The following is a 9,840-nucleotide window of genomic DNA, read 5'->3' as shown; positions in this document are numbered from 1 at the left end:
AGGGAGATGCAGAACCTGAAGCAGGCTCCAGGCCCTGAGCTGTCAGCACATAGTTCAACACAGGGCTCAAACACAGGATCCAAGACAGGTATCATGACCTGAGCCAAAGTCAGACGCTCAACCAACTGAGCCACCCAGGCGCCCTTAAATTCTTGATGCTTTTTTTAAAAAAGAAATCAATTACCCAAACCAAAGCTGTGGAAAACTAGTCTAAGAGCTACATAAGAAATAGAGCAAGTTTTTAATGACTCACATCCTTAAAAGATTTCTGTGTTATATATTTTTATACCTATAATAATAAAGTTCCCTATGCTATAGAATCTATTACTGAGAATAGAAATTAGTAATGATTCCGTATGTCACAAGGAATCAATAATAATAAAAATCAATAAAGTTTATTAAAAAGGTTAATTCAAAACCAAATCTGATTAAGAAAAAAAAAAGACAAATTCACAAAGAACATAAGGTATACAAAATATGTAACCATAGAGCATTTTATAGATCATAAGAAATTATTATGAAAAACCTTATTGCAATGAATTGGAAACTTTAAAAATGAATATAAGTTTTACACAAAAATATAAAGGCCAGCTCGGGAAAATGTAGAATATATGTAAGATTGCTTAAGATTAGATTTTTACTGGGTGACTTAGTAGGTTAAGCATCCAACTTTTGATTTCAGCTCAGGTCATGATCTCATGGTTGTGAGATCGAGCCCTGCATTGGACTTCCTGCTTAGGATTCTGTCCCTCCCTCTCTCTCTGCCCCTCCTTTGCTTGTAGAGGCTGGCGTGCTCTCTCTCTCTCTCTCTCTCTCAAAAAAAAAAAAAAAAAAAAAAAAAAGAATGGATTTTTCAGTCAAAAATAAAACTGATCGCCCAATTAAGGCTCAAGCAAAATCTAACTATACTACTATCTCATGTAAAAGTTCAAGCAGTTCAGGGCTGTGGAGTAGCTAGGGGCCACATCACTTCTCTGCCATTTCTGAGGTTTAGTCCTTATCTCTGTGATCTAACATCATGTCTGGACAAACAAAACAAAACAAACAAAACAGTTTTAGTAAAGAAAATTACATGCCAATCCTATTTATGAACTTAAATGCAAATATCTTAAATAAAGTAAAAAAAAAATGAAAAGGGAAAGATCCAAACATATAGAGAATATCCACATTTGGAATATAACAAAATGGCACTAAAATCAGTGGATGAAACAGGTATTTTGCAATAAGTGTCCAGAGACAGATGGTTTTCTGTCTTTAAAACAGATGAAACCAGATCAGTTTTTCATTACCATGTACAAAAATAATAACTGCCATGTAGATTAAAGTTCAGAAAGCTAAACTTTAAAATGCTTAGAACAAAAAACATGTCTGTGTGAATTTAGGACAGAAAAGTATTTCCTTATTAAGACACATAACTCACAAATTATAAACTACATTATTTTGCAATAAAAATGTCTGTATTACAGAACATATTTAGGGGTGCCTGGGTGGCTCAGTCAGTTAAGTGTCCGACTTAGTTCAGGTCATGACCTTGTGGTTCATGAGTTCGAGCCCCACGTCGGTCTCTGTGCTGACAGCTCCGAGCCTGGAGCCTGCTTCCGATTCTGTGTCTCCCTCTCTCTGCCCCTCCCCAACTACACTCTGTCTCTCTCTATCTTTCAAAACTAAACATTAAAAATTTTTTAAATAAAAAAAACATAATTAACACAAAGTGTAAAGTTAAGCTATAGATTTGGAGGAGATATTTGCAATAGAAAAAAAACTAACAAAGGAATAATAGGCTGAATATAAGGAATTACTTCAAATTAATCTAAAGAAAGGAACAATAGAAAAAAAAGAAAAAGACTTGAGAAAACGTTTTATGGAAAAAATGTGGTCAATAAACATAATAAGATTATTAATTGCATTAATTGTATTGGGAAAATACAAATTAAAGGTGATTGAAAAAAAAACCTTAAAATTTTGAACTCTGATACCAAGTACTGGTGGGAATGAGAAGGAAATAGAAACACACTCATTGCTTGTGAGAGTATAAAGAGGTATAAGCATTTTAAGGAGAAATTGTTACAACCTAGCAATGTTGAAGATGCACATACTTTACAATGTGGCAATTCTACTTCAATGTGTACACTGTAGACAAAAAATCATGCTTGTTTTTTCTATAAGACATGTACAAAAAGTTTTTTGAAGTTTTGTAAAAATAAGAAATTTTAAACAGAAATACTGAATAGGAAAATATATTATTAAATATTAAATGGAATAACATATAACCATTAACTCATATGAACAACATCCACATTCATCAACATAAACATTTTTATATATTGTAGTATACCTAAAGAGGTATATCTCAGGGATTAGTTTGACACAATCTTCACCATATACCTCAAAGACTTTAGGATGTCTGGTGTCAGTCCATTCAAGCTGTAACAAAATAGTACAAACTGAAGAGCATATAAACAACAGACATTTAATTCTCACTCATTTAATTCTGGAGATTGAAAAGTCCAAGATCATGGAACCCACAGATCTGGTGTCTGATGAGGACTCACTTCCTAGATGGCCGTTTTTTCACTGTAACCTCACATGGGAAAAGAGGACAAGGAATTCTGTAGGGCTTTATCTATGAAGGGCACTAATCCCATTCATGAGGGCTCCACCATTGTGACCTATCCAGCTCCCAAAGGTCCCACCTCCTAACACCATCACATTGAACATTAGATTTCAATATATGAATTTCCAGGGGATACATTCAGTCATTTAGCATAGGGGGAGACAGATAATTAAAGTCCAGATGTGGCTGGTGCAATTCTCCACGTAAAGTCGAAAGTTGTTTATCCATCTTCAATGCTATCCAAAACCAGAAAGAAGAGAAATAGACCTATAGACAATTTTAAAGAACCGCACATAATAAAAATCAATATGAATACAAGCATGCGGTTCTTAAAGTATTAGACCTATGACTAGATAAAAGTAGAAATATATACAACTGAATATAAAAATAAAGGTAAAACAATCTCTAATGCATAATACAATGGTCATCATAACTGAAGAAATATAGAACATTAAAGATAATCGTTAATGCTAATGATCCCAATGAAATATGATTTAGGTTGAATACAAATGTATTCAATGAAGAAAGCAGACAATACAAACAGAATGCTGATATTCAATAGAAATTAATATTATAGAAAATATGGCAATACATATAGAAAACAAACTTTAAGAAATATTAAATCTAAATCTGTTCTCTTACAACCAGAAAACAATTTTAATAGTTTCCCCATTTGAAATATATTCATCTGCTGGGCTGATGCAATCAGTCAGTAATATGAATGGTAAAAAGAGACCAATGTATACAGTTCATGGCAAATGATATGACAATTTATAAAGAGTTTAAATAAAGCAAGAGAAAACAGAAAGAGAAATGGATTCCCAAGTCTCCACAAATTTCTAACAACCTACATATCCCTTAGTGATCTGAATCCTACTGAGCAAATAACTAGTAAAAAAAAAAATAGCACACTTCTGTTATTTATTGTGATATGGCATAAAGAGAATGTCAGTACCCCAGGAGAATCACTTAGCAGGTCCAGACTTCAAGGTTGTCTGGCCTTAACTGCACTTGAGTGCTTTAACATCTAATACCTCCCTTTCTTTTTTTATTCCTTATTAACTTGGCAGGTAAAATATTTTACTCAATCTCTCAGGCTCACAATAGCTATTGTTATACCCAATTAAAGGAAAATATTTCATCAATTAAAACAGATGAAAGTATTTCAACTTCCCTAATTTTGCTTACTTTTACTATCTTTGATGTTGAATGCTATATAAATCTATTGATATATAAAGCAATGTGTGCCTAATTCATACCATTTCCACCAAATTTAAAGTTCCCCATTTCCCTTTTCTGGTTTATGCCTCTCATGGCATTTTAGAAATGTCTTTAAAGTATTCAGGTCTAGTATGGTTTTGTTAGTATTATTTAACTACTAGCTGGATATATATAGAAGAAATTTCCATTTGCATCTAATGGTCAGGATTTTGCTAAGTAGGGTAAAATTCATTCTAGCTATGTTAAGCAAATAGTAAATGGTTATAGATTCTTTAGAAGGGCTGCAGATAGAAACTCTAAAATGAGTTATCAAGAATACCTTGCAGTGTGAAACGTTGCTTCCAGGTAAGCAGCTACTTGTGACAGCTATTGAATTAAGAAGCTGTGGGCTTTAGAACTACACTGCTCCTGCCCTGATCCAAAGGCCACTAGATGGGAAAGCTGTTTGCTAAATTGGGAAGTTGGCTGTATACCTGCCATACTCCAGGACAATGATATTTCCACTGTGTTTCACAGCAGCAAAATAGACCTCAGTATTTTTTTTTAAGTTTGTTTGTTTGTTTATTCATTCATTTATTTATTTATAATAAGCTTTATTGTCAAGTTAGCTAACATACCTTATATACGGTGTGCTCTTGGTTTCAGGGGTAAATTCTCATGATTCATTGCTTCCATACAACACCCAGTGTTCATCCCAAAAAGTGCCCTTCTCAATGTTCATCACCCATTTTCCCCTCTCTCCCGCCCCTCATCAACCCTCAGTTTGTTCTCTGTATTTAAGAGTCTCTTATGGGTTTGCCTCCCTCTCTGTTGGAAATAATTTTTCCCCCTTCTCTTTACCCATGGTCTTCTGTTAAGTTTCTCAAGTTCCATATATGAGTGAAAACATATGATATCTGTCTTTCTCTGACTGACTTATTTCACTTAGCATAACATCTTCCAGTTCATTCTATGTCTCTCCTCATATGACTCAGTTCCAAATACAAGTCTACTGAGTGTACATCAGAGTAGTAGAATCTAAGTCTCAGAAAGACCTATGCCTACAAGAAGGCCTAAGAAATGTAGTTTTAAACTTTCTGGTCTCTGTAAGAAATGGGTTGGAAACATAGATAGAAGGGATTTGGAATGCATATTGAAAAACCCAACCAACAACAATGGCCTCCCAAGGAAAGAACAGGCAGAAACTCACATGGAGTCACAAATGATTACACAATAAAAATGACAATGGGAATACTGAGAAATAGATTTATAAATGGAGATATTGTCATTTTTAACCTTGTACAATAGGCAGTTTAGGGTTGAATACCACTTTTGTAAAAGCTTTTGAATGAAACTATGTTTATTATTTTAATAGTTAAAGTATTTAAAGTTTATTAAGGTTGTTAAACAGTATAACCAAATTACTGTCAACAATAATCAGAAGCAGAAAGGTTTTATATATACATATAAATATATATAATGTTACATATACATATATAGCATATTATATATAGTGACATTTTTCTTAGCTGTTTTTGAAAACAACTGAGACTATTAAGCATTCTAGAAAAAATGAAAACAATGTATTGTGGGATTTTAGCATATAGTGTAGTAAAATATATGCCAACAAAAACAAGGATTGTGGCTGAGCAGTGAATATAATTGTATAAGTTTTTCACATTGTATTCTAGATCAATAAAAACAGATACAAAGAATACATAGTCAAAACACCAATGAAGATAAAATAGAATATTTTTAATTTCGAAAAACTTACTGAAATAAAGCAGAAACTGAGGAACATAAGAAAAATAACTGAAGGGTTAATTATAAAACACCTATCACGATGGGATACTTAAACTCCATCATATCAAAAATTATACAAAAGATAAGTGGACTGGCACTCCATCTAAAAGCAAAAGATTGTCAAATTGGATTTTAGAAAAAGCAAGATTCCAGTACATACTATTTGCAAGAATCTTTTTTTTTTTTTAATTAAGAAGACAAAGGGGCGTCTAGGTGGCTCAGTCAGTTGAGTGTCCAACTTCAGCTCAGGTCATGATCTCACAGTTTGTGGGTTCAAGCACCACATCAGGCTCTGTGCTGACAGCTCAGAGCCTCGAGCCTGCTTCAGATTCTGTGTCTCCCTCTTGCTCTCTGCCCTTCCTCTGTTCACCCTCTGTCTCTGTCTCTCAAAAATGAATAAACGTTAAAAAATTAAAAATAATTAAAAAGACATGTACATACTGAAACTAAACATATAGGAAAAGATATACAGTGCAAATTCTGAGTTTAGGAAGATGCACGTGGTACTAATAAAAGGCAAAATGGACTTCAAGACAAAGAAGTAGAGGAAAGCATATTATAATGGTAAATAAACCAATTCATCAAGAATACATAACAATATTAACTATGTTCATGTCAACTAATAGAGTTTCAAGTCGCATGAAGCAAAAATTGAGAAAACTTCTGGGGGAAATTCAAAACAACCCACAATGATACTAGAACATTTTCAGATTTCTTCCTCAGAACTCAATAGCAAAATCAGACAAAATGCAGTAAAGATTAAAAAAAAAACTGAATATTAGTAACCAAGTTGACCTAATTTACATCTATAGAATATTAGACTGAAAGTCTGATGAATAAATATTTTTCTTCAAGTTTACATAGAACATTTACCCATATAAATCAGACCGTGGTCCATAAAATATATCTCAATAAAGTTAAAATGACTGAATTCACACAGATTATGTTCTCTGTCCACAACACAATTAAATCAGAATAGGAAGAGGATATCTAAAATAAACTCTTCCAAAATTAGAAATTAACAACACACTTTAGATCCATAGTGAGTTGGAGCCCTGCATTAGGTTCTCTGCTGTCAGCACAGAGCCCACTCTGGATCCTCCATCTCCCTCTCTCTCTCTCTGCCCCTCCCCTGCTCAGGCTCTCTCCCTCTCTCCCTCTCTCTCCCTCTCTATCTCTCTGCCCCTCCCCTGCTCAGGCTCTCTCCCTCTCTCCCTCTCTCTCTCTCTCTCTCTCTCTGCTTGTCTCTCTCTCTCTCCCTCTCCCTGTTTCTCTCTCTCTCTCTCTCCCCCTGTCTGTCTCTCAAAAATACATAAACATAAAAATATTTAAATCCATAGGTTAAAAAAGAAAATAAATTACAAGTAAAATTTGAAAATATTTTGAACCGAATGATAGTGAAGGAACGACAATATAATATTGCAGAATATGCTTTTTTTAAAATGTTTATTCATTATTGAGAGACACAGCAAGACAGAGCATGACCATGGGAGGGGCAGAGAGAAGAGGAGACACAGAATTTGAAGCAGGAGCCAGGCTCTGAGCTGTCAGCACAGAGCCTCACGTGGAGCTGGAACCCACCAACTGTGAGATCATGACCTGAGCGGAAGTCAGACGCCCAACCGACTGAGCCACCCAGGCACCCCAACCAATGCTATTTTTGCAGTTAAATTTACAGCTTTATATTGCCCATCCCAGAAAATGTATTTTAAAATAGTAAAATCAATTATTTAAAGTGTCATCTTAAGAAGATAACGCAGAATAAATAAAATAAAAATAAATGTGAAATGAATGAAATAGAAATAGACAAAAATAGGGAAAACTAACAAAGACATAAGCTAGTTCTTTGAAAAGATCTAAAAGAACACTGTTAAACTCTTAGCAAGTCTAGTCAATAGTAAGAGTGAGACAGACATTAAAAAGTTAATAAGGAGATATTTTGAGCAATGTTATGCTGATAAAATTAGTGACTTAATAAGATGGAAAATTTTCTTGAAAAACATGAAATTTAAAAGCATCCAGAATTTTTAAAAAAATTTTTTTAATGTTTATTTATTTTTGAGACAGAGAGAGACAGAGCATGAATGGGGGAGGGGCAGAGAGAGAGGGAGACACAGAATCCGAAGCAGGCTCCAGGCTCTGAGCCATCAGCCCAGAGCCTGACGAGGGGCTCGAACTCACGAACCGTGAGATTGTAACCTGAGCTGAAGTCGGACGCTCAACCGACTGAGCCACCCAGGCGCCCCATAAAAGCATCCAGAATTTTTAAAAACTGAAATAACTCTGCATTTATTATAATTTTTGAATAAAAACTAAAATGCTTTCCAACAAAGAACACTACAGACATTAATGACTGTATCAGTGAATTCTACAATCTGAGAAATAATATCAATTCTCTTTAAAGAGAGAAAAGAGAAGTAATTTTATTTGTACTCATTATTCCAATACTAAACACAAATACAAAAATCAGTGACAAAAAGAGTAAGTACAATGACTTGCTAGGCACAAAAAAATGCTAGACACAAGAGTACTTACTATATGATTTTATTTATATAAAATTTATAACACAAATTATTCTAAAGTGACAGAAATTGGGGGCGTCTGGCTGACTCAGAAGAGTGTGCAACTCTTTTTTTTTTTAATGTTTATTCATTTTTTGAGAAAGAGAGACAGAGCATGAGTGGGAAGGGGCAGAGAGAGAGAGAGGGAGACACAGAATCCAAAGCAGGCTCCAGGCTCTGAGCTGTCAGCACAGAGCCCCACATGGAACTTGAACTCATGAACTGTGTCAAAGTCGGATACTTAACCGACTGAGCCACCCAGGTGGCCTGAGTGTGCAATTCTTGATCTTGGGGTCCTGAGTTCAAGCCCACATTGGGCTCCGAGATTACTTACAAATAAAACCTTTAAGCGAGCCTGGGTGGCTCATTCAGTTAAGCATCTGACTCTTGACTTTGGCTCAGGTCATAACCTCATGGTCCTGAGATCAAGCCCTGCATGGGGCTCCACACTGAGCTTGGAGCTTGCTTTGGATTCTCTCTCTCCCTCTCTGCCCCTCCCCTGCTTGCTCTTTCACTCTCAAAATAAATAAATAAACATTAAAAAAATAAAATCTTAAAAAAATTAAAAATTAAAAAATAAAAGATAATAATTGAAGGAACATCAGAAAATTGTCTGCTAAGGCCATTGAGGGACTGTCTGAAGAGATAAAAAGTTCTCAATCTTGTTGTAAGTGGTGGTTATAGGGCATATGCTATTGTCAAACTCCTCATACTGACCAGTTAAGATTTGTACACAGTTTTGTTAAATATATCTCAACAAAAGCATATCTTAACAAAAATAATCAGAATTTTAAATATCTCATATGAAGTTTAAATGGCACAATTTACATAGTTCACAATATGTTCAAAACTTTCATGGATGACATTAGAGAAATGAACAAAACAAAACTGCACTTTTGGATTACAGCAATTTTGCTTCTAGTTTTATCACACATTGTATTTAGAAATGCCTCTCAGAGGGACGCCTGGGTGGCTCAGTCAGTTAAGCATCTGACTCGGTTTCTGCTTAGGTCAGGATCTCATGGTTTAGTGAGTTTGAGCCCCACATCAGGCTCCAAATTATCAGTGCAGAGACTGCTTGGGATTCTCTCTCTCCCTCTCTCTGCTCCCCCTACTTGCACTATCTCTGTTTCTGTCTCTGTCTCTGTCTCTCTCTCAGAATAAATAGATTTTAAAAAATAAAAATAAAAAAAAATGCTTCCCAGAAATTTGAGAAGGACATCTATTGAAAAGACATGAGAGGATTGAAACACAGGGAGTACTAGGAAGGAGATTATGTATTATGATTATAGAAACTGATGATATCTTTCAGATTTAACATAGAAAAAAGCCTCTCATGAGAAATATTTGCCATAAAGTAATTATATTTCTCATACATGAGCTTATCTTGAGATATTTAAAACAACCACAGTAAAGGCTGATTTATGTTTCTAAATAAGCATACAACTTACTTTGGCTGTGGGAATTAGCATTCTAAGGTGTATCAGCCAATATCATTTTTTTGGGGTTGGTTTATACCAAGCCTTTGAGATTGGAAGTTTGCAAAGAAAACGCTGACACAGTCTCGGTTCTGGCAGTCAGACAGCTTGCATTATAATTAGATAAGAATTTAATGATATTAACTGAAGCTGAGCAGAAAAGCAGCACAGATAAATTAGACAA

Source organism: Panthera tigris, chromosome B1 (genome assembly GCF_018350195.1).
Source record: "Panthera tigris isolate Pti1 chromosome B1, P.tigris_Pti1_mat1.1, whole genome shotgun sequence".
NCBI lineage: Eukaryota > Metazoa > Chordata > Mammalia > Carnivora > Felidae > Panthera > Panthera tigris.
The sequence above is the reverse complement of the archived record's forward strand: the minus strand, read 5'-3'. Positions refer to the sequence as shown.